The sequence below is a fragment of the Lissotriton vulgaris genome, chromosome 11 (genome assembly GCF_964263255.1).
Source record: "Lissotriton vulgaris chromosome 11, aLisVul1.2, whole genome shotgun sequence".
In the NCBI taxonomy this organism is placed as follows: domain Eukaryota; kingdom Metazoa; phylum Chordata; class Amphibia; order Caudata; family Salamandridae; genus Lissotriton; species Lissotriton vulgaris.
The window spans coordinates 456973268-457000327 of NC_141699.1; positions in this window are offsets into that span (position 1 = coordinate 456973268).

The window sequence follows — 27060 nt, forward strand, 5'->3', positions numbered from 1 at the left end:
CAGACATCCCAATTTTTAGTATTTGTTTGGCATTTCACTGCCCAGTTCAATCAACCAATGGAAAGACATAATTATTTAAGGTTATAATGAGTTATTGACATTAAAATATATTCACAAAGTGGGATATGCTTCTAATCACAGAATGTTCCAAATAGGATAAAATGTGGAAACACAAGCCATTTGTCTCTGAGCCATGGAGTTTGTCATCAGCACTACTCCCTTTTTCCACAACAGCAGTTCAAACATGAATGGCAAAATATCCTAGTTTGCAAATGTTTTCTCTAAAATTATGGCTCTGCGATATTTGCCTCGTAATGCAAGATCTGCTGCATGATCTGACCATTTAAACTAATAAATTGGTTGTAGCTCAAACATATCAAAAGTTAATATAAAATGTGACTTGTGTTGCTGCGGAGTGGATGGCCTATTGTAAAGGTTGACTGATCACCTTTCTCACTGCTGCGTTTGTATGTTACACTGGTACTAATAAGGCAAAATCTTTCCAGAGACTGTTAGCATGTGTACACACGTCAAAATAATAAAATATCTGAAAATATACTGCATTACGCTGCAGCCTTTTTTATAATGCATAATTTTGTCAACACTACGGCATAATAGTGTCATCCTTTGCTGCATAATTGATTCCAGTGGCCCCACAGCAGGCAGCACATGTTAAAAGTGCTTGTGAATGAAGCCGGGTGACTGTAAGCTTGCAAACTTAGTTTGGTGTGCGTGCAAATCCTGCATTGCCAATCCCTGGTGAGTTGCAGCTACTACTGCTGAAACAAGGCCAATGGAGGTACCTGTGGGTGAGGCACACTAGCCTCAAGGGCAGGGCCAGCCATAGCACTGGTGATGTCCTGTGCATTAATGTTTGTTAGTGCCCCCCCAATGACCACCTCTTCCATGGATTCCATCACTACCACCCTTTAACTGTGCCCCAAAGTTTCCATGACCACTCTCTCTCAGATGCATTTAATTTGATTTACAGCGCCACTTATACCATTGTAGGGTGTCATAACGCTCTAATTTATACCTTGCAGTTTGTATGCAGCTCTTAGATGACAGTTAATAGCTCACTGTTCTAAGTTAGAATTTTTATTTATAAACCGCAAGTAATAAAAGGATCTCTCTGACAAAAGCAGTAGCCCACTGACCTATTTACATTATGTGCACTTTGTGATCTGCATGGCGCATGTTCTTTGCAGCCAGTACATTAACCCACTGAGCTACCTTTCCATGAGTCAAAACTTCCACTAGATACAATTCTGATCTCTCTCTAGGAAGAACATTAATCACCAGAGTCATCATGACATTTTTATTGTTGCAGAAAATTACTGAAGGCCAGAAAGGAGGCAGCAAGTGTTTTTAAAACCATAATATACTTGCAAACATGATGCCTCCACCTAAAGTCGATTCAGAAAAGGGGGGGGGTGGTGATGAACAGAGTGTCTGAATTAGGCAGACCACTCTTACCCAGTCCAAAGATCAGGGCTTGATCCATCACCGTTATTTAGCTCACTGCACCATCCCAGCTCAGAAACTGGCTATATGCAAATCAGTCTGTCCCTGGCCCAGTGCATCATGGGAACAGGGCAGACTAAACTACCAAGCCAATTCTTCACCAGAAAGGAGACAAGCTACCGGGGACCGGTTTTGGCATTTCAGCCATCGTCGGCCCGGCTTGCTTGAATCCTGATGGTGCAGTGAGCAAGGGACTCATGTCTGAGTATACCCTGCCACACCTATAGTGGCCAAAAACGATTCAGAAAAGGGGGTGGTGATGAACAGAGTGTCTGAATTAAGCAGACCACTCTTACCCAGTCCAAAGATCAGAGCTTGATCCATCACCGTTATTTAGCTCACTGCACCATCCCAGCTCAGAACCTGGCTATATGCAAATCAGTCTGTCCCTGGCCCAGTGCATCATGGGAACAGGGCAGACTAAACTACCAAGCCAATTCTTCACCAGAAAGGAGACAAGCTACCGGGGACCGGTTTCTGGCATTTCAGCCGTCGTCGACCCGTCTTGCTTGAATCCTGATGGTGCAGTGAGCAAGGGACTCATGTCTGAGTAACCCCCTTTTCTGAATCATTTTGTCCACCATAAGCGTGGAAGGATATACTCAGATGTGAGTCCCTTGCTCATTGCACCATCAGGATTCAAGCAAGCCGGGCCGACGACGGCTGAAATGCCAGAAACCGGTCCCCGGAAGCTTGTTTCCTTCCCAGTGTAAGAATTGGCTTGGTAGTTTGGTTTGCCCTGTTCCCATCATGCACTGGGACAGGAACAGACTAATTTGCATGTAGCCAGGTTCTGAGCTGGGATGGTGAAGTGAGCTAAAAAGCAGTGATGGATCAAGCCCTGATCTTTGGACTGGGTAAGAGTGGTCTGCTTAATTCAGACACTCTGTTCATCACCACCCCCTTTTCTGAATAATTTTGTCCACCTAAAGTCAGCACCCTGTGCGGTCACACTGGTTGCACCGCCCTAGAGCTGGTCCTTCTCAAGGCTCCTGTGACCTCAGTGACAGGGTCACTGTTGCTCTAGGGTGTGCTGCTTCATAGGCCTGCCCGCAAGACTGGAGGTGAACTTCAGTATGGATAGTGGTGGACAAGCCTTGAAGGTTAACCTACACTTGTCATGCTAGGGTCCACCTGCTGGTGCGAAGACACCGGGACTTAAAAGTTGTTGCGAATCCTTCTAAGGTCTAGCATATGATTGTGCTCTCGCAGGAGAGTGGTCTGGTGGACTGGTTATTAAGGCTGAACCTGGTTCCCACAGTTCCAAATTCAGCAGCTCTGACCATAGTGCCACATCCTCTTCCCCACTGAACACCGTACTGCCCCACTGAGAAAAACTCCCACTGTCTTCAACTACAACCCAATTATTGCCCACTATAAACACCTGGATGCGACTCAATTTAAATTACGCACTAGACAAGGGCTGTATGCTGCCTACAAAAAAAAGTAAGTACATCCTGGAAAAAACAAACACTTATAGGGAATGCAAAATTTAGCAAACCATGGGAAATATAAGCTGGAACAACATGGTTACCTTAATGCTTGTGCACTCACTATTCAGAAATCAGTGAGTGCTTTTTCCTGAAAAGTACAGGACACGACTACAGGGCCCTGAATGGACCCATTTCAATGGCCATTGCTTATATCCTTACAAAATGTAAGCAGTATGGTAAAAGACCACATCCCTGGACGCAGAGCCGCAGCACACATTTTGTTTTCCAATCCACACATTGTAGTACCTCCAGCATTGGTGAACTAGTTCCAAGTCCAGGGAAAACAAAGACAAGATAACAAAAATAGCGCTTCACTGGCAAACTCTGTAAAAGTGGCGTTTATGTGTTTCAGTGTGAATCAAATCAGTTTGGCCAGTTTGCTACCACTCTGTCTTACTTTATTTAGTTATTTATATATTTTTCGCCTTTTATTCCCAATGCTGCACTTTGGAATTAAAATGTCAGAAAAATATGGCATTTCCAGCAAAAGCGTCTTTCTTTTTTGGATCCATTTCACAGGGAAGCAAATAAAAGAAAGGAGAGGCAAGAGAGTTAGAACACCATCTTGAAGTCACGATTTTCATGGGCGTCCGCAGGGGGGGGCAAGGAGGGTCACTCCAGGGGGGGGCAAGCGCCCCTCCTTGCCCCCACCTGCGGACGCCCATGTCAACGAGTAAGGAGTGCTGGGGGGCTGTGTCGCAGATGCCAGCAATGGTCTGAGGAGGCTGCCAAGGTTGCAGGCCTTCGGCTTGGAGCTCGCACTGGCACGTGGTGGGCCCTCTTCGACACACACCGGTGTCGGCAGGGGAGCAATGAGGCTTGTGTCCGCAGGGGTGGGCAAGACGGATTCGGGGACCAGGATGCAGCAGGTGCACAGGATCGCAGGCAACACTGCTCACGGTGTCGGCCTTGTATCAGGGTGAGAGGTCCAGAAGAGAACCACGCCCAGTGCTACATGCTTTTCATTCACACCCCTACACTGGCCTCGTGTACGTCAGGCCAGCCCACTCCACTCACGCTTACAGGGGGGGGACGTAACAAGCTACATTTCCACGATTGTCCCCACTGCCTGGGGTAACATGGTTGCGCCCACTGTCCACTACACTCCAAACACCAGCAGTGTATGTCGGCATGGATATGTGTGTGGCCTGAATACTGCAGTCTGGCCAGCACATCCACGCCACCCTTGGCATTGTGTATATTCTCATTCATGGGTCACTTGCCTCCTTTGCACATGCCTGGTTCCCACCTCTCCCCACAAATCTATTGTGTGGCTGAGGTGCCATGCAATTGATGGCTCATGTACATGGCTAGCCCAGGTTACCACAGTAAGTTGTGCTGTAGTGTCTGATGGGTGGGCATGTTGTTTGGCATGTTGCATGTGAGTTTGTAATGTGTGCATTACCAGAGTTGTGAGTTGCATGATTGTGGAGTTGGGGTGTGTGGTGTGTTCATTTGGTACTTGCAAATGAGCAGAGAAATTCCGTAGGCGCCATCCTGGAAGCGCTGGTTGATAATGGACTGTTGGGTAGTTGGCAACGACATTGGTGAAGAGTCCCTGGTGGTCCACTATTTCCTGCACAGTGATGGAATGAGTGTGCTTTCTGTTCTGGTAATTGTGTGCAGTGTCGGCAGGGGGCACAAGTAGGACATGTGTGCAGTCCAATGTCCCCATGTGCGGGAAGCCCGCTATGGTGTATAAGCCTTGCTTGGACTCCAGCTGTTCCTGGGCAGTGTGGGGGAAGTGAAGGTGCTGGGGTACCGAGCTGATGATGGCATCAAAGACAATTGTGATGAACTTTGATAGGGCTGGCTGTGAGACTCCTCCGACTCAGGCAGTTGTTGGTTGGAAGGTAGCAGAGGTCAACAGATGCAGCACAGCCAACAGCTTTGTCTGCGGAGGGATGTTGGTTGTCTGCTGTGTTGGTACTGTCAGCCTGTGGTCAATGAAGTTCAAGATGTGGAGGATGGTTGTCTTTTTGAGCCTGTAGTGGGCAATGACATCCTCTGGTGTTAGGTCAGTGAGGCTGGTGTGTTTTCTGAAGGTCCGCTGTCTTTGTCTGCGCTGCCTCTGTGGTAATCTGAGGGAGATGCCGGGGGAGACCGGGAGGGGGGTTGCGGGCCTGGGAGTGGTGGCAGTGGGTGTAGTGGCCCTCTTAGGGCTATGAGCTGCATGATCAGTATCTCCATGGCGTTTGTTCTTCCTCGGGTGTGGCTCTGGGCTGGGCTCCCTTTTATGTTGAAGGTTGTGGTCCGACTTCACACCAGGTAAGACCAGGTGTTAAATCCCTGCTGCTAATACGCCTTATTGCCTGTTTTGGGATCTTATCGAAGATCTGCCTGGTCATTGAGAATGTTGCGAAGTGGTGATTTTTTGGCTTTTTGCAAGGGAACGCCTACTCTGCATCTCATTAGCATTAGTTGCAGGGGTCATCTGTGGCAATGTTTTTGCTGCTGCTATCGCAGGTAAACTGGTGATATCCGCTGTCAGGACCAGCTTATGAATGGGGCGATAAATTTATCGCCACTTTGGCTGCGATAAAGTGCAGGTAACTCAGCGATAAGTCCTTGAGAATATGCCCCCAGGAGTATTAGTCAATATAAATAAATGAATGAATAAATATAAGATCCTCATCTGAACGGACACAAGGAAACCCTCTTCATGTTCTGTATAGAGTGACAGGAACCTTGGTTCAGAACCAACAAAAATATAAAAGTAATTCCCATGGGCCAAGACGTTTACTAGTTGATTCAATTTGTGGATGTTGTCTATATATAGGTAACATTTCTCCATGTATTAATAGAGCAATTCTTGGAAGAATTCTTTACACGTTCTAGGGGTAAATAATCCTTTGTGTGAAAATTTGCAGGTGAGGTATGCACTTATGCACAAAGAAATCAATCGTTGCTAGAGCAGTGCATGCAGCAACGGGGCACAGCAATTTTTGAAGTTCCGACAATACGTTTTCTACTTCAACCAAGTCTCCTTTCATCAAAATTACATAGACATGAAACAAAAAAACTAATTATTCAAAATACGAATAACACATTAATGATACTTTAAACACGATTATGCTTGCATCATCAACATTTTGCACACAAACCCAGGAACGTCCTGATTTTTTTGGGCACACCTAGCCTCTCACTATTACTGTCATTAAGTTAATTGCAGAAGTTTAGAGTGGTGGTGCATTTTAAACTCTTCCCAATAGTCAGACACAGAAGAGAGAAACATTCAGGGGAAACACACCCAAATAGACCACAAGACCAGTAACAGTTACTTTCCGCCCAACTATCCAAAAATCAAAGGTGGCTCACGGAGAAAGAAGCTACATGTACGTAAGCTGAAAAGCTGACAACAGTGAAGAGAAATTTTTTGACATGGGTTTTTTACATTTTATTATGGTGCTTTAGATTCGGTGCCACAAATGTTTTTGGATAAAATTCAAAATGTACTTCCTTCCTTTAGATTGTGAAACGGAACACTGCATAAATCACAGGTGATGCAAATTCTCCCAAAGAGCAGGGTTGGGCAGACCTTCCCCTCTGTAGCAAAGTACAGCATAACAACAAATTATACGTCTGGTCTTTCAGTCAAACAAATACGACATTTTCCAGATTAGACCAGACACTTCAGCAGGAGATCTTACATATATTCTTTGGCTCTTCAATTCAGAATAACCATATAACTTATATAAACATCCCATGGCCTGGACCATACATTTAATATGGGGCACAATTGACACCGAACAACTTGTAACCTTCTTTTAAAGATATATGTGTTATATCTAAATAAAGATAATTGATTTGATTTGATTTGACACCGAACAACTTTTAACAAAATGCCCACTCTTCACTCACCTCATGCTCTCCTTGTCAAAAAATTAAACATGCAATGCACCCAAAGTCATTATTTCACAAAGCGATGGGGGTGGGATTGGGTTTTGACAAATGTTATTTTTGAGCAAGACAAATTGGATCATTTGAGTACTGCAAAATACAGAGGTAGACTGAATCTTAGACAACGAGGTTAAGTAATGAGTTACGCACCCCATCTTTAGGAAGGTAGCCAAATGGAAGGTAATACTGTTTGAAAAAAAAGGCTAAAAAAGAATGTAGAGGCCAGAAGTTATCCCCACGAAATTCTCACAGAGATTGTACCAATTGAGAAACCCTGCAGTTTGAAACAGAAAAACTAATGATAAGATTGTTTAGGATTGATACCTAGTTCCTGGTCTGCTAGATATTTCTTTCATTGCACAGCAGATAAATGTTGGAGGAATTGTGAAGAATGTGAAATCTGGCTAAGGAGGAAAGAAGGATGGCACTCCGTCCGCTCACCTCATGATCGCCCATCTAATTCAGAAGTTTGCTAACAACTTGCTTTCCTATTCCAAGACTCAGCTGGCTCTGCTGTCAGTATCCTTTTGCCAGTGGCTCATCAGCCACAGGATTGATGGCTCCACAGACCTGCCCACTTCAAAAAAGGACTCCTGATGCTGTATTTTCCTGTCTGGACCAGCAGGAAAATAGGAAATATAGCTCCTGTGTGCTGGATGGAAACTTCCACTGCATCAGGAATGTTTACTTTTTGTTTTTTCAACAACAAATCCTTGTTTTGGTGGTTTGCCTTCAAAAACACAACTATAACCACCTGCCAGTAATGATATTGATCCCAGGTCTGTGATAATATTCTCACTGGAATTACTCCTTTTCTGTTAGAGAGTATGCTTTTCCCAATACTTCCATGCCAGCACAGCAGGCAAATTAAAATGTATTAGGCCTCTACTGTGCCAATGGCATTGTGGCTGGTCTGGCATACTTTTAATGATCCTATACATATTTATTTATTATATTTATAAAGTGCAACACTCATCTCCTGCAGGATATCATGGCCCTTAGAAAGCTCCCTATCTTTTTAACTGTAAAGGCGTACACGAATTTAAGAACAAACTGCTAAGAATGGCTTAACATCTGAAAAAACAAGTTGTTTTGTTTTATCCTAAACCACTGGTGGTTCTTGGTCATGCAAATGTCTAAAGGACGAGTATTCCAATGGACTGCTGCCAGGTGAGAAAAAGAACTGCCACCTGTTCTAACTTTTTATCCGTTTTGCCATGGTGAGCGGCAGGTTTTGTGATCTCAGTCTGCATGCTGCAATGTAAAATTCTACTTTGTCATAAGGGTGATCTCAGTGCTATTTCTTGCTCGAAAGCACATTTGGGAGGAATCTAGCTGATTGTTACTTTCTAAAAAGTTAGTTTAGTGCCCAATCAATAATTGTTCCAGTATCTTGAACATGAATGGAAGGAAAGATATAGGACAGTAGCTGCCAAAACTGAGAGTCCTCAATTGATAGGAATGTATGCATTTGTAATCTGTGATTACTGACAAACTAGGTCATTTGGTTTTGATATTAGGGCTTGTGAAGAAAGGCTAATCTAAAGTATCAAGTGAGGAATGAAATCTGACAGCAAAATAAACCATAGAAAGAGTTAAGAAACAAGAGATTCCCAGCCCCCTATGAGAATAGATACTGAGCGCATATTGCTCCGGGATCTGGAGAAATTTGAGACTAGGCTAGTGGGGAGACACTGCAGACATTGATATAATGCAGAACATAGAGCAGAAACAAACTTGGAGATACCAAAAAAGAATGGGGCACAAGAAGAATGAGGGGGCGTATTTGCAAGAACCTCGTTAAAATTATCGCTGTTTTAGCGGCAGGAAACTGCTGCTAAAACGGCGATAATGGTCTTGCTAATATGCGATATATAATTCCAATAGAAGCCCAGGTTAGATGTGCAGGCCATCTAATCTGGGCTTCTATTGGAATTCTATAACGCATATTAGCAAGCCAATTACAGCAGTTTTAGCTGCAGTTTCCTGCCGCGAAAACGGCAATACTTTTAATGAGGTTCTTGCTAATATGCCCCTCGATCCCTGGGGAACTGTCTGTATCCTCACCAAATTCACATTCACAGTGCCAGTTCTGTGTAAGGCCCTGTCTAATGGAAGTCTATGGATCAAAACGTTTAGACAACAAAAAGTTGGGCATGACCAACTAGTTGACTAAGGCATACAAATGAAGCCTAAATAACCTTTTTTCCTCATGATATATTATGACATCAGTTATGAAAGAAAGAGGCACATACAACGATAATTTTTGGACATTAGGTCAGGGACAATAGTGCACTGTATAAAAATAGTTAATGCAACTGTGGGCACAAATATTATGGTGATGACACTTTGACGCATGAGATAAGCTCCCATGAGCATGGTAATGGATTGTGATATGTAAATACAATATTGACAATTTATGCATGTTGTTGACTTTATGAATATGAATGAAAAGATTTTGAAAATGGTAATAGGTTCCTGGTACACAAGGCTAGCAACTCAGGTAGAGATTAATCAATGGTTCCCGCTACACTCCGAGTTGATCAATATTGTTAGAAGTAGTGACTGAAATAAGTAAAAACACATGATAAAATCAATTACACAGCAGGACCGAGTTGAGAAGTAACTCACATTAGAGAAGCCACAAGAAGTACTGTTCCCCTTTCCTAATAAAATTTGCTGTCCAAGATTGAGAATATCACTTTCGCTCCATTTCCTTGGAGCACCTACTATATCATTTATTTCATCTTGGAGAGATTCATGTATAAATTAAATAATCTGTTTAGATATATTGAAATGATTCAGTGGTCTCATTGCCATTGAAAGAAGAGGTGGAAAACGTTTCTCCCAAGGGAACCATTCTTTTTAATGTGTACTTAATCAAGTGGCAACTGATAGTCTTTGAAAGAGGTGAGGGGAAAATCGCAGTGTAGTCGAGAAGCAAGCCAAGCATGCCCAAATCCTTAAAAAAAGTTGTTCCACCAAAAAAAAAAAAAAAAGAAATAGGCCTTATGGTGCACTTCCAGCAGCGTTTTCGAAGGAAAGGGATTCAATAGCTGTAGATTTTGCATACAATTATAACGTAAACACCATGAAATAATGTAATACTTAATAATTTGTTGTGTACGACTTCACAGTGATTTTTTTTCTGTGACTTTTGAGGGTCGCTTCTTCCTACAATAAAAACTGTAAACATCAAAAAGAATAATGCTTCTTACAGTGCCCCATTCTAAAGATTCCAAATTTAAATTTACTAGGTGTGCAATCTGATAGTGCCTCCTATCGTTTTAAATAAGCAGAATGCATCATGTAGTAATAATACCTTCCACTTTCTTTCAATTTCTCAATCGTTACTTTAGATGATATTTTCTCTGATGCAACATGATTGGCCACCTACTCAAAATGGGAATGACGTGCAGCATGAAACACCACAAAGGTCTTACAATCTCAGACTTTACACAGCATAGTTAATACTCATATTAAACTCATGTTATAGGTTCAGGAAGCTGTGCTAGGCCACACTGATATTACAGGCTCATCTATCACATATAAATTACAATACATTAGCAATCACGAAATGAATGCCTAGCCGTATGTAATATCTCCACCTTATGATATAACTAACAGAGCAGAAAGAGTATGGTGTGTTTGAATAGGGAAAAAATATAACATCATCATTATAGACCCCGAAATAAATCATTGCGTGAAAAAATAGCAACTTTTTGTTTGATGAATAAACTTATTGGGGCAGATTTATGTCGGACTTGCTGCACTTTTGCGCCGCCATTGCGTCACTTCTGTGATGAAGTGGCGGCGTAAACCCTGCGCCACGTTGCGACATACTTACACCGTGACGCATCTATGGAGATGCGTCACGGTGTAAGGCCCTGCGCCACATGAAACCTGCGTCAGGTTTCATGTGGGCTTTTCTACGCATGGGGGGCCGTTCCGTCGCAGGAACACCCCTGAAAGGTGACTCATTGAAATCTACAAGATTTCACGGAGTCACTTTCCCAACGCTGATGCGCCAAAACCCTGCGCCTGCTTGAAGCAGGCGTAAGGCTTGAAGCACCACGTTAGAGATAGGGCAAGTTGGAATAGTGCTGGAGTTGCGTGCCGCACGCAACACAACATTCAGCACTGAGCCAACTTCACCCCCCTAGATGCGACACACATCTGTTTATTCCTGCGCCATGGTGTGCCGCATTGTAAATGCGGTGCATCATGGGTGGCGCAAGGATAAACTTGCGTGCCATATCTTTCATGGCACATCTCTGCCGATTTACAGAGATGCGCCAGGCAACAAAATCTGCCCCCTTGTCCCTTAAATGCTGGCTTTAATTTTTAACCCTTTCGATGCTGATGACGAGCTCAGCTCGTCATCACCCACGGGTGTCCTGTGCTGATGACGAGCTGAGCTCGTCATGTAACGCGGTATTTTGAAAATTGCCGCACACGGCAAAAATTACCGCAGCACCGAAGGGGTTAACAAAGAAATGTACTTTGTAATCAAATACCAACCTGTCATAACATAAAATAAAAAACAAGCACTGGCAAATGCAACCAGTTTCGCCTATGTGATTATTAATCATTCTTCTTGTTGCAAGTTTTAGCTTGTCGAGTGTCAAACAGTTCTGGTAAACTAATAAGTGAACAGGGTTACCTGAATGGCAGGCACTATGTTATGAGGTGAGAGAATGGGATAAATAAAGAGGAAATCAATAAAGGAAAGCACAAGAGAGGGAGGGACTTTGGAAGGAAGCAAGAGGATAAGTGAGGATTTAAGAAAAAGAAACAAAGGGTCAGCGAGCAAGCAAAAAACCAAAGAGAAAAGAAATGAGTGAAATCCTGGTAGTGAAAAAGAAAGAACGGAAATGTGGAGTTTTTGATGAATCAAATAAAGGTTTAAGACGTTCTGGTCAAAGCACCAACTCTCTGGGCAGGATAACTGAAATAAGAAGAGTCACTCGCTAGTGCAGCTATAAACACATTGCAGCAAAACATGGCCATGAGAGGAGGTTAAAAATAAAAAGAGAAAATCTGGGGTAGGGGAGAAGGGAGCAACAAGGAGTGTGTGAGGTAAGGCCAGACATCAAATGGAAAGCAGCATATGAGGGAGAGAGGAAGTGGATTGAGGGGAACTAAAATGAAGCATGAGGAGTGAAACAGCTTGTCAAGGAGAGAACGGAAAACTGAAGCAGGGTCTAGTTTTACCATATAGTGCTCCAGGTCCATTCTGTCCACATCTGAAGCCTCAGAATCTCAATTGTCCCTGACAGCTCATAGACAGGATTGTGTTAAAATTGTCCACACTGCCTTGGGCGTCTACAGTGGCAGTAGGCCCCATTCCCTCCTGTATACTCTCTACCTCTTCGTCTGCATCTTTCTAAACATCAAGATGTAGCAATAACAGGATGTGTCTGTCTTCTAGAAGACCACAATTGGCTAAGAGTAGGATTTGGGGCCAACTGGGACTTTCCACAGCTCTGGAAACTAAAATAGCAACAGGGCTTAAAATAAACAATACCTTATAAGTAGCTTCCGCCTTAAAGCTTCCGAGAAGTGAAGCAAGTTGTTTTTGATAAAATGTTCCAATTTTTTTTTATGTTCTGCGGTCAAACACCTGCGAAAGATAAGTCTCAAGTTAGCAAAATTTGTGGTCAACGGTTCCTCATTTCAAAGGTATAATAGGCCACCTATTGGTTCATTTGTTGACCACCTCGTACAGTGTACCTTTTGTCACGACGATGGTGCTCCCGGTTAACCATTTTATTTAGCAGTTTTGATTGAGGTTGTAATGTTTCATTGTACTTTGATGTTCCATTTCTCTCTCTCTCTCTCTTTCACTTTCTTTGCATTGCTGTAATTTTTACCTTATTAGATTGCATGTTTTTGTTCCTGATCTGTGATGTGTCTTTGACACTTGTTATTTGTTAGACTGCTTAGTATTATTATCGAATATTGTGTATTTTTGACATTGATTGTTTAAATTATTTGAATAAATGGTGCCACTCTTTTTAAAAAAAATATTTTTATTAGCATTTTATTGAATACCCACATAACAAGCCTGTCATTAGGAATCATCATGCCCCACCCGTCATCCCCCCGCCCCCCAATTCCATCTCTAAAAACAATTCACAGTCCTCCATTGTCAACAGTGTGAGTAACCCCCTCCCACTCGTAGTCTGACACAACATTACAGTTCCTGTCGCATTGCCTCCTTTTACGGCTTTAGGTCCCCACGTCCTCGTCAACTCAGAGTCCCCCATCTAACCCATGATAGCGACGCCACTTGCCCCACACTCTGCCAAACTTTTTGGGACATCCTCTCGCCTTATACGTGACTCTTTCAGCTGCCATATATATATCCATGCCTCTCCGCCACTCCTCCAGCTGCGGCAAGGTGGAATCCCTCATCTCCTCGCCATGTCTCTCTTGGCCACCACCAACTCTAGCACTAGGAAGATCAGCAGTGGGCGGTTCAAGTCTACGTCATTTGTCATTCCCAGCAGCACTAGTTTAGGATCTAAGGGTAGCGTGACCTCCAGCACCTCACCCAGTTCTTTTAGGATCTCCCCCCAGTACTCCTGGATTTCCGGGCAGGACCAGATGAAATGGTAGAAGTCCCCCCTTTCTCGTCCACACCTTAGACAGCCTGGTTCACTAGCCCGCCCCATCTTATGTAGGCGTACCCTGTCGAAGTAGGTCCTATGGAGTACATTATGTTGAATAAGTCGCAATCGAGACTTGATCGCCATCTCTCGCGGATGCATCAGAACCGTGTCCCAGCCCACCTTGTCCATTTCCCCTACCTCCTGTTCCCATGTGCTTCTAAGCTTTTCCAGCCCATCCGGCATGTTATTCATCAAGGTCCTATATGTCAGTGAAACCGCTCTACTCGGAATCTGTTCTTGTAAAAGGCGGCCCTCCAGTGGTGCATACTCCTGTAGCGGTCCAGTCAAAGTCCCCTCTGCCCTCCAGGTGTGTCGCAACTGAAGGTATTTAAAATATTGTGTATGATGTAAGCCGTATTCCCCCCCTCAGTGATTGAAAAGTCTGTAGGTCTCCTTTTTTCATGACATCCCCCAGTGACGATATACCTATAGTGCCCCAGCTCTGGAATCCCTTCAATTTACTGAGTTCCCTCAGCCAAGCACATTGCCACAGTGGTGTTTGCATCGTCGGCTTTCGGTACCATCCCATGGCCTTTGTCGCCTTCGCCCATGTCTCCAGTGTGATCCTAGTGGCCGGAAGCAGTCTGGCTTTCCCCTTGCCCTCGTACAGGTAGTGGATGCAGGTACGCTTCCCCATGCCGTGTCTTTCAAGTGCGTAGGTGGGGTGTGCTGCTGGGGCGTCTATCTACTCATTTATTGGTGCCAAGTGTTCCGCCCAATAGTATGCTTCTATGTTAGGGAGAGAGATGCCCACACTATATTGGTGTCTTTGTAGAGTCGTCAGCGCTACCGGTGGTTGTTTCCCCAGCCAGAGGAAGGCCCTCAGCTCAGCGTTAATGTGTCTAAACACCCTTTTTGGGATGGGGAAGTATTCATTCTGGAAGGCATAGAGGAACCTTGGGAGCGTTATCATCTTGAACATGGCGGCCCTGCCTAGTATCATTAGGGGTAGCATCCTCCACCTTGTCGCGTCCTCTATAAAATTGTTCATCACTCGCTTAATGTTCCTGCCATAGGAAAGAGTATCATCTCGCGTCACATATATTCCTAGGTAGACAAATCCCTCCACCGTCGTCTGGAGCCTCTCTGGGAGGTCTGGCCATTCCTCCTGCCCCCAGGGATCGTAAAGGATCGACTTATGCCAGTTTATCTGGTATCCGGGTCTGGCCCCATATCGGGCCAGTTCCACGAACAGTGCTACAATTGTAGTATCGGGGTGTGTGATATATAAGAGGATATTGTCAGCATATAACAATATTTTCTCCTCAGTGTCATCTGCCTGCCCGATACTGAACCCCCGAATGTTTACATTCTGCCGGACCGCACATGCTAGCACCTCTATAGTGAGAGCGAAAAGCAGAGGCGACAGCGGGCACCCCTGCCTGGTGCCCCTCTGTATTGGGAAGTCCTCCGACATTACTCCATTGATTCTAACCCTAGCCCTGGGGTCAGTGTAAAACAGTTTTACCCACCTCCTGCATTTGGGCCCGAAGCCAAACGCTCGAGCACCCCTTCTAGGAAAGGCCAATGAACTGCGTCGAATGCCTTCTCAGCGTCAAGGGACATAAACAGGTGAGGGTCTTTGTCAGTCGCCCACCTCCATCAGCCAATTGTGTGTCCTCTAAGATTCAACCTAGTTGCCCGGTTTGGAAGGAAGCCCGTTTGGTCCAAGTGTATAAGTCCCGTTATCACTCTTCGCATTCGCAGGGCCAAGATCGTCGCCAGCAGCTTAAACTCCACATTCAAGAGGGAGATGGGGTGGTACGATGCTCAGTTGTCTGCCGGCTTACCATCCTTATGTATTGGAATGATTGTGGCCATGCGGAGGTCCGGCGGGAGCCCGCCCTCCTTCTCTGCGTCTTCATGGAGTCCCAAGACATGGCGGGCCAGTAGGTCCACAGTCTTTTTAAAGAATTCCGCTGGTAATCCATTAGGGCCCGGGGACTTCCCTGCCCGAAGCTTGACGAGGGCTTCTTTGATTTCGTCCAGTGTAATGCCTCAATCTAAGTCCCGCAGGTCCTCCTCCCCTAGGGTCGGGAGATCAATATGAGCCATATACTGCATCGCCTCTTCCTCTGACCCCAGATGTCTGGCGTCATAAAACGCCTTGTAATACTTTGCAAAGGTCTCGGCTATCTGTTCATCTGTGCACACCACCTTCCCTTGACCGTCTCTCACCTTCTCCACCCATCTCGCATCTCTTTCTTTCCGACTGAGCCAGGCCAACAGCTTCCCAGATTTATCCCCCACATCATAAAGGCGGTGCAGCATCGCAAGCACCTGCGTCTTAGCCTCCCCGTCATCAAGCTTCTATACTGGCGTTGGATGTCTGTGAGTTCTCTGACGGTCCCTATATCCCTAGTGAGCTGGTATTCCCTGTCCAGTGCCAGGATCTGGGCTTCTAACGATCGAATCTCCTCCTGCGCTTTCCTTCTGTCCCCCGCCTGTCTATTCTGCGCTCTATCCCGCAGAACACAACCCGGGACAAAGTCGTTCCCTCATTTTCAGCTATGTATACTTTTACATCAGCCCCTAGGCCTTTTAGCAGATCCACATTTTGAAGATCCCATGCTGTCAGTCTCCAGGACGTGCGCCTCTCTCCCCTTCCCCCGCCCACTTCTGCCAAAAGGGGTGAGTAGTCCGAAATGCCTCTCGCCTGGTACCCTGCCTTGTCCTGTACATGTAGTGTGTGCCTAGCCATAAATATATAACCCAATCTGGAGTATACCTTATGCGCTCCAGAGAAGAAGGAGTAAGTCTTCTCGGCCGGGTGCAGCCATCACCACACGTCCACCAATCCCAGTGTATTCATTGTCCTAGAAAGCAAGGTGGGGGGCGAGGTCCCAGTCCTTTCCCCTGTTCTGTCCAGTACTGGGTCAATTAGGTCATTAAAGTCGCCCCCCAGCACCTGTTAAGTATCTGCAGTTTGCAAGAGGATATCAGTGACAGCCCTAAGTGTACCCGCCTGCAGTTTGGGAGGTGCATAGGCCGAAATGAGTGTGCATTCCCTCCTCCCCCATTGCCCTCGCACCCCTACATATGTTCCTTGTGGGTCTACCCAGGTCCGAGCCACTAGAAAAGGAAGGGTCTTCTTTATTAGTATGGCCACCCTTCAGGAACCCTTGGTGAACCCCGCATGTGTGAGTACTTTATAGTTTCCCCTAGCCAGAAAGGAGCATTTGGTTCCCTGCAGATGTGTTTCCTGCAGCAGCACTACGTCAGGCTCCACCCGTTTCACATAATTGTGGACCAAACCCCATTTAATTTTACTGCCGAGACCATTTATATTCTATGTCAGAATCTTAGTTCCTTTGTGTGCCTGAGCCGCATCTATATGACTACGTGTTATCCTGTCGTGTATCATGACGTGCAGTATTCAAGGACTGTGTGGGCGGGCCAACCACGTCTTGGGCATGTATGACCATCTGAACATGCTGTAACAATCCCCCCTCCCCCCTTCCATCCGTGCCAACGGCTTACATTCACATCCAAGTCCCCCCACTGTGTCCCCAAACAATAAACAACAGCAACAGTGCTTTCGCCCACTCCCCCTCCCCACCTCTCCCCCCATCCGTCCCATCTGTGCAACAGGCTACGTACAGGACTTCCAGGCAGAGAAGGTCTGTCGCCCTCCCTACAGAACACCCTATTAACCTATCCCTAGAACTTTATCTACACAACATGCACCACTTCCCTCTTCTTGAATAACGCTTCACTGGTTAAATAATGCCATTTAACAGTAAGACAAGGAAAAATAGGGGGTGTTTAACAACTTGCGTTTCGCCCGGCAAAGCTCCGTAATTTGATCATCCATATCGTCCCTCTTTCAAGAGTGTGAGTCCTGGATGTCGTCTGCGAGGCCCCAGCCTCCGTGACCGGTTCCTCCTCCATCTCATTTATGGCCGCCACCATTGGGTGCATTGATTGCTCCTCCGGATCTTCACTGTCAATCGTCGTACCACCGGGTTCATCCTCTCCTTCCGATCTGTCATTCCCAGCCAGACAGCGAAACCTAGAGCCTGCTTGATCTTCCAGGCCCGAAGATGCTGAGTTGCGTCTCTACCTCGTGCTCATGCTTTTCGTGGGGTACGGTGTCGTTTTCACCTTCCCAGTACCTCTTATTCTTCCCGGCCTTTGTGACTTCGGTTGTTCCCATTGGGCCCCATTAGTAGGCGAGTTCATCCCCGTCCCGCGTCTTCCCTCCTCTGGTCTCCGAAAGGAGGGGCGCTCCTCCAGCCACTGCAATACGTCTTCGGGGTGCGTAAAAAAGTAAGGGTCCCCTGTAGGTCACCAATTAGCGGTTGGGAACGGCCGATTTCGGCCGTTACCGACCAGTATTTGGGATTTGACATGTAGGTAGGCGTAATTTACAGAATCAGTATATTTACCGATTCGGTAAATTTACCGATTCTTTAAAATACCGATTCTTTAAAATACAGAATCTGTAAATTTACCGATGTAGGTGGCACTGAAAACAGTGCCACAGGCCATTACCAATTCGTTATTTACCATGTAATACTATTACATGTAAATAACGAATTCCAGTGTACATGCACATCTGTGCATGTACACCTGTGCCATGTGGCACACAGACATGCCCTAAGGGCATGTATGTGTGTCACATGGCACACAAGGCAAAATCAGGGGTGCAACAGGGTGTCAAAGTGACACCCTGTCACCCTTGCAAAATCGGTAATTTTACCATATCGGTATTTACCGATTCGGTAATTGACATTGATTTCTATGGGCCTGTAGGCCCATAGGAATCAATGGAATTTACCGAATCCATAAATACCGATTCGGTAATTACCGAATCATACAGATTCGGTAAAAATTACCGAATTTTTACCTACATCTGATTTACCAAATCTAGAATACCGAATCGGTAAAATTCGGTATTCTAGAGTCGGTAAATCAGATTTACCTACATCTGGGCCCAGGTCTTTTCTTTATAAATAACTTTCAATTTCGCCGGGAAAAGCAGCATATATTGGATATGCAGGTCTCTCAACTTTGCCTTTACTGTGTCAAAAGAGCATCTCAGTTTCTGTACTTCCTGGCTGTAATCTCGGAAGATCATTATTTGCGTGTTTTCCAGACGGATCTCCCCAAGTTTCCTGGCTTCTCTCAAGATCATGTCGCGGTCCGCAAAGTTCAGAAAGCATGCAATGACCGGCCGCGGTCTCGAACCCACCAGTGGGTTCGCTAGCAGTGCCCTATGTGCTCTTTCTATCACGAAGAATTTCGAGAATTTCGCCGTTGCAAAGGTCTTCTGTAGCCAGGAGAACAGGAACTCCTCCATGTTATTCCCCTCAATTCCTTCTCTGAAACATACAAAGCGGAGGTTGTTGCGGCGGGCCCTGTTTTCTGGGTCGTCCACCTTCCATTGGAGTTGCTTATGAGATGCCTGGAGCTCCGCCACATCCTTCTTCAGGGTTATTATTGTGTCTTCAGCTTCGCACTGTCTGGTCTCCGCCGTGGTTACACTCTCTGTCAGGTTGCGGACGTCTTGTTGCAGCAGAGGGACCTCTGAGCCCACCTCCCCGATATTGACCTCCAAGGCAGCCTGGGAGGCCTGTATGTCCTCTCTTGACACCTTTATGGCCCCCATCAGCAGTTCTGTGTCGGTGCGGGAGCCGGGGGTTCCGTCGCAGTGGATGAAGGGGCTGTAGCGTAGCGGTCCAGGGTCACTTGTCTTGGGGTCCTGGTGGTTGTCTCCTTTTTGGCCATTTCGGTCTTGTCAGTGGGCTGGGTGCCTCCTGTGGACTTCTAATCCGGCATCCTCTTCAACCAAGACGCCTCCCTGCCACCATCCACCAATACGAGCTCTGTGCAGTCCGTCTCCCCGCCGTTCTCCTGTGCCGCTCCCTGTCCTGTGCTGCGTATACGAGCTAGCCTCGCAAAGTTGTCCCAGGCCGCGGTGTCAGGGCAAGCTCCAGTCCGCTGGCAGTCCTTGGCTGTATCGCTCCCTCCACAAATCCAACAGTTCTCTGCGCTGCTGATGTTACAATGCTCCTCTCTGCGTGGGACCTGATGTCTAGGCCGCACCTCGTACCCGGTTTATTTTCGGTAAGGTTTGCCCCAGGGTCCTCACATGCCGTGACCCTGCAACCACTTTCTTGGCACAATGCAGGCGGTGTGGGTGACTCAGGTCGCCCCACTGGCCCAGCGTCAGGATATGGGCCCAGCCGCCGCTTTCGATCCCCCCAGTGTTACTATTATCTCCAACGTTAAGGTGTCCTGTCCCGGCTCTCCTTCTACCTCGGGGTCGTTCTGGGGATCGTCTCCTCCGGCTGAGCACTCCACTTGCAGGCCGGGCTGGGCACCTCCTCGCTGGGCTGCGGCCTACCTCGTAAGGCCGCTCAGGTGGGCTCCCTCAGTCAACAGCGTGCTCCACCGCCGGAACGTGCGCTGAGGGCTCCCGCAGTCTCGTCATCCGCCCCGGGGCCCACATCGGTCAATCCGCTTCACCGGTCGCCTTTCTACCTCACCGCCCTTCAAGCTTTGCGGATACCGGGACCTTGCCTGTTTCTCCCCGTCTCGTATTCAGGGCGCCGCCATCTTGGATTCGGTACAAAAGGGGTGGTGATGGACGGAGCATCTGAATCAATCAAACACTCACACCCAGTCAAAAGATCTGGATTTAATCCATCACCATTCTTTAGCCCACTCTGCTACCCCAGTTCAGACATGGCCATATGCAAATCAGTCTTACCCTGTGCCTCAGGGGAACAGTCCAGCCCGAACTGCCAAGCCATGTCATCCCTGGACCGGAAACAAGCTTCCGAGGACCGGTTTCTGGCATTCCAGCCGTCTTCAGCCCGGCTTGCTTGAATCCAGTGGCAAAGTGAGCAAGGGACTCATGTCTGAGCATACCCTGCCACACTTATGGCGGCCAAAAGCGGTACAAAAGGGGGTGATGATGGACTGAGCATCTAAATCAATCAAACACTCACACCCAGTCAAAATATCTGGGTTTAATCCATCACCATTCTTTAGCCCACTCTGCCACCCCAGTTCAGACATGGCCATATGCAAATCAGTCTGACCCTGTGCCTCATGGGAACAGTCCAGCTCGAACTGCCAAGCTATGTCTTCCCTGGACCGGAAACAAGCTTCCGAGGACCGGTTTCTCGCATTCCAGCCGTCTTCAGCCCGGCTTGCTTGAATCCAGTCGCAAAGTGAGCAAGGGACTCACGTCTGAGCATACCCTGCCACACTTATGGCGGCCAAAAGCAGTACAAAAGGGGGTGGCGATGGACGGAGCATCTGAATCAATCAAACACTCACACCCAGTCAAAAGATCTGGGTTTAATCCATCTCCGATCTTTAGCCCACTCTGCCACCCCAGTTCAGACATGGCCATATGCAAATGAGTCTGACCCTGTGCCTCATGGGAACAGTCCAGCCCGAACTGCCAAGCCATGTCTTCCCTGGACCGGAAACAAGCTTCCGAGGACCGGTTTCTGGCATTCCAGCCGTCTTCAGCCCGGCTTGCTTGAATCCAGTGGCAAAGTGAGCAAGGGACTCACGTCTGAGCATACCCTACCACACTTATGGCGGCCAAAAGCGGTACAAAAGGGGGTGGTGATGGACGGAGCATCTGAATCAATCAAACATTCAAAAGATCTGGGTTTAATCCATCACCGTTCTTTAGCCCATTCTGCCACCCCAGTTCAGACATGGCCTTATGCAAATCAGTCTGACCCTGTGCCTCATGGCAACAGTCCAGCCCGAACTGCCAAGCCATGTTTTCCCTGGACTGGAAACAAGCTTCCGAGGACCGGTTTCTGGTATTCCAGCCGTCTTCAGCCCGGCTTGCTTGAATCCAGTGGCAAAGTGAGCAAGGGACTCACGTCTGAGCATACCCTGCCACACTTATGGCGGCCAAAAGCGGTACAAAAGAGGGTGGTGATGGACGGAGCATCTGAATCAATCAAACACTCACACCCAGTCAAAAGATCTGGGTTTAATCCATCACCGTTCTTTAGCCCACTCTGCCACCCCAATTCAGACATGGCCATATGCAAATCAGTCTGACCCTGTGCCTCATGGGAACAGTCCAGCCCAAACTGCCAAGCCTTGTCTTCCCTGGACCGGAAAAAAAGCTTCCAAGGACCGGTTTCTGGCATTCCAGACGTCTTCAGCCCGGCTTGCTTGAATCCAGTGGCAAAGTGAGCAAGGGACTCAAGTCTGAGCATACCCTGCCACACTTATGGCGGCCAAAAGCGGTACAAAAGGGGGTGGTGATGGACAGAGCATCTGAATCAATCAAACACTCACACCCAGTCAAAAGATCTGGGTTTAATCCATCACCGCTCTTTAGCCCACTCTGCCACCCCAGTTCAGACATGGCCATATGCCAATCAGTCTGATCCTGTGCCTCATGGGAACAGTCCAGCCCGAAATGCCAAGCCATGTCTTCCGTGGACCAGAAACAAGCTTATGAGGACCGGTTTCTGGCATTCCAGCCGTCTTCAGCCCTGCTTGTTTGAATCCAGTGGCAAAGTGAGCAAGGGATTCACGTCTGAGCATACACTGCCACACTTATGGCGGCCAAAAGCGGTACAAAAGGGGGTGATGATGGACGGAGCATCTGAATCAATCAAACACTCACACCCAGTCAAAAGATCTGAGTTTAATCCATCACCGTTCTTTAGCCCACTCTGCCACCCCAGTTCAGACATGGCCATATGCAAATCAGTCTGTCCCTGTGCCTCAGGGGAACAGTCCAGCCCGAACTGCCAAGCCATGTCTTCCCTGGACCAGAAACAAGCTTCCGAGGACCGGTTTCTGGCATTCCAGCCGTCTTCAGCCCGGCTTGCTTGAATCCAGTCGCAAAGTGAGCAAGGGACTCACGTCGGAGCATACCCTGCCACACTTATGGCGGCCAAAAGCGGTACAAAAGGGGGTGGTGATGGACGGAGAATCTGAATCAATCAAACACTCACACCCAGTCAAAAGATCTGTGTTTAATCCATCACCGTTCTTTAGCCCACTCTGCCACCCCAGTTCAGACATGGCCATCTTGGATTCAGCGTCGGACCAGTCCGCGGCAGGGCGGCTCACCGCTTAAAGGTAGTTTCCGTGCTTCTAGTCTCGATTTTTATTGCATCCAGGTTGTGACGGGACGTTCATAGTTCTGTCTGCATCCAAAACGGGACTTCTGGACGTCGTTATCCTGTTGGATTCGGATCGGCTGGCCGGAGCAATAGAGGCTCCCGACTTACTCGGCCATGCTGTTGGCCAAGCCCCCCAAATGTTGCCACTCTTGACTCACTTCCTGCATTTCACACGTGTGTCCTATTGTTTTAGATAGCACATTTCTGAGGTACATTATGTGGTAAAAATGACCATCGAACAAAACATAAATAGGAGTAATGGTAGGCCATAAGTCAGCCCATCAAAATATTTGTAAAGAAAATATCAGCCAGGGGAAGGACACACACAAGACCAGGCCATAGAAGAAGCATGGAAAGATGAGCAACAGTAAAGCAAACCAATGAAAGTAATGAGCAGGCTTTAAGCCCACTCGTCCATACAAAGTTTTTAGCAACCTGGCAGTGGGAACTCGTACCATTGTTCTGAAGAATACATATATGCAAGATACATATTAAAGTGGCGTCTGGTGGGACAATGAGTTTGGTTCAATTTAATTACTTGATATTCACTTGATTTTTTAATAAATTAATGGTTTGTATATGTTAATCACTGAGATATTTGGTGGGGCTTTGAAATTCCAAGGTTTAATCTCTCATCAGTACGAGTTCATCAAAGTAGCCTGTGTGTGGCCAGTCATGGAATCTTTGCTCTGCCACATATACCAAAATCAGACCTTATGTATGAGACACAGCAAGACCAAAATGCATTTGTGTTGCTTGTTTGAGCAGGCTGAACTGTCCCTTTTTGAGTGTGCATGACTGACTTGCATATGGTTGGTCCCCGCCTGTACAGATGCAGATGCGAGAGCAATTCTCAGTGCTGCGACTGATTCAATCATTTCCCTCTATAACTTTGTCAAAAGCTCAGCACACTGACTTATATTATCCTATCAGTGTGAGTCGTGCACTGAGGTCCCTAGGCTGGAACAGCCATTTAAAAGTCAAGTCAAGGTCAATAGAGCAGCCCTTTCATGGAGGCTAAGCCTGTTATTTGTGGCCCTGTGCAATATCTGGGAAATCCATCTTAGGAAACATTACATTGAATGCCTCACCCATTCACCCGGCCATGACTCATGCTCGGCAGACCCCCAAAACACTTCAGTAAGTAAGTAACCCTCTCTCTGCAGCAGAGCTTTCATCTTTTCTGAAGAAAGGCATATGCAGATGTCAGGAAGACGTTGTCACAAACACAAGCAGCAGCAGGGAAGGAATTAGCCTAGCTCCCTCCAGATGTTCAAACTGGTTACAGTTCCTGCCGAGGCAGGTGAGCCAGAAGACAATGATACTAACCATGTAGGTACATATGTATATAAATCCTTTGTAAAGCAGTGTGCATACATTCTGGCACTTTAAAGCACTACGTAATTTTCATCTGCTGAGTGCCATATGATAGCCAGGTGAACAATGTGAACAAGCTCCTTGTTTGACCACTACGTCTGTCCGGTTACCTAGACAACTTTTAAGATTATATACTAGGATCATACACTCGTAAAATTTGATGACGAAAGAAGGTGAATAGACGATAGCGATTGTCACTTCATAAGTTAGTGGCTCTCTTTGTATCGACTTGGGAAGGATGAAAGGCTGACATCGGCCCGGTTGATTTGGGTAGGACATATGGGTCAATTACAGTTTTCTGCAGCAAATATTCAACTCAGTTAGCTATCTTCCCGGCCATTCTGCAGTTTTGCCATTGCAATTTCTGAAACCTGAAGATGGTTTTTCCTGTTACAGTCCATAGCTGGCCTTTACATCTAAATTTAGTTTCTTTTTAACACCTGTATATGCTGCAAAGTTACAACATTCATGGGTATGAATCACTGATGGCGACTGAATTGGCATGGGGCTCACCTGAAAGGGTAGACTGCATTTAAGGTGAATTTGTATAAAGAAATCGATTGAGGTAAGACGAGAACGGTGTAAGATGTTGCACAAAGATTTACTCTTCGAACAATGAGCTGAAAAGAGAACGGGAGGCTGAACACCTCTTCTGGAGGAGGTAGAAAGAGGGGGAAGAACTATGTGGCACTTTGGTCAGAGTAGCGAATTAGGAACAAAGGGTTCTAGTCTTGACGTCACTTTACTATCCTATGAATCTAGGCAGTATCACTTAATCTCCTGGCTTTAAAAAACAAACATGCTTAAAATGCAAGCTGCTACAAGGTGTTTGACAATCAAAAGCAAAATGCAGCTGACAAGCGCACTTGAAATGCTTGCAGCCAGAAGCTGTAAATGGAGTTCTAAATGTGTGCTGGGAAGGTAAAAACCTTTAAAAAATAGTTCCAGAAAATCAAAAGGAAACAGTACTTTGACAACAGGAAATGAGACAAAGCACATGAGAGGAACAACACAAACAGTGTGATACAGCCAAAAGAAATAGAGGAAACTTAAGTGGCAAGGGAACAGGAACCAATGAAGCATGGGAGTGGTATGTCAGACTCTTTTTAAGATATATTTAATACGAAAGATTTCACAAGCACAGGGCACAGGGTAGGCTCTATGGCAGAAGCAAACAGTATGGGCAAGTGGGGACAAAGAAAGCTATCAAACAAAAAGTAAGCAAATAAGATTGACACTAAAGCCAACCCATAGGCAGGCTGTAAGCCCACAATAGGTCTTTTTAGAACGCTTGCACTGCCTTGTTGGCTCAATCTAAAAAGCTCAATACTGGTGCAGAGGCAGAATATCCAGTACAAATATTGAGTTATTCATTTCGTGGATCACGTATATTGACAGCAAGAAAAGAAATATAGTTTTTACAAATATCAAAGTGTTAAATATTGCTTGCAAAAATATAGGGGCCAAATCCGATCTCGGTCGATAGGGCTCCGAATCGGGTTCGGCATTAGCGGATCCAATTTGGAGGCTGAATTTCCGTCTGAGTCGTACACCGGTCCGGACGTCGAAGTACAAGGTGAACAAGTGTGAAATCTCTGACCAAATTGTTTCTGGGTCCGAACCGCTCTGTACGACTTGGTCACAAGCAAACCGTGGTGCTCAATGAAGACATTTCACGACCGAGCTAGTACGATGCTCGATTCGGACAGCTGGATCGAGTTGGAGCGCCTGGCTCACAATATCTCCTGGAGTTGGACTTCGGGGGTTCGCGCCGGACCCCCTGTTACCCGCAGCCTTACGACTCGGGCACAGGGGGAGACCCATGGATCTCCCCAACACAGGCATGTATGGCGCAGACGGCACCGACTCGCAGCCATTGTAGGGGGTGCACTTGCCCGCAACATACCCGTTCAGTCAATGGGATCCCAAGTACGGGTCGTACGACTGGCTCCCACTGACTTCTATGGGAGTCTGACCGAACTGAGTCCGACAGCATACTGCCACATTGTACTCGCCCGGTCGGACTGCAGGAGTCTGGATCGGTCAGAAAACACCCCGGATCCGGCTCGGCTGGAGTGCTTTCCGACCCAGATCAGAATCAGCCCCATAGTTGTTAAAAATATATTTTATTATTATCATTTATTTTAGTATATATTTTAGATGTATGTGATGTATGTTTTTTTGTAAAAGATTTGTTTGTATTTTTAATATATGTGTTACATTTTTAGTAGTTATTATTTTTTTTTAATTTGAATGTTGCCCTTTTAGTGCCATATCGAGTCGTGGGTTTATAGGGTAATAGAGTAGGAAGTAATTTAATTAAATTACATTTATTTAAAAAAATCATTTGAATTTTGCGTTTTTAGTTCCATAGCTTGTTGTGGGTTTATAGGGGAATAGGGTGGGAAGTAATTTAATAATATTTAATTTATTGATTCATTTCTATTTATTTCTATTTGTTTAATTGAGATGTTATGGTGTTACATGTGTATGTTAATTTTTTATTAATTACTTAATAATTGGTTTTTAGTTCAATGTAATTAATTAATTGGTAGTTAGCTATGCAATTGTGTAATTTATTTCAGGTGTGTGCTGTTATGTTTGTGGGAAGAAATGTATTTTTAATGTATGAATTAATAATTGTTTGGTAATTAATTCTAATTAATTATTTTGTAATTCATGTTGGTAATTGGGCAATTAATTGTATTTGTGTGCGGTAGTTTGTTTAGGTGTAAAGGGTGGGAAGTAAATGTATTTTTCATTGATGAATTAATCAGTTGTTAATGATTTTTAATTCATTAATTGGTCATTAATAATTAATTATGATAATTGTGTAATTAATTTTATGTGTGTGTTGTGTATGTTTATAGGAGTAAAGGGTGAGAAGTAATTTATGTTTAATTATTAAATATATAGGGGCCCATTAGGAAGGTGGATCGCCCCCGCCAGGCTGGAGGTAGCCACCGCCGG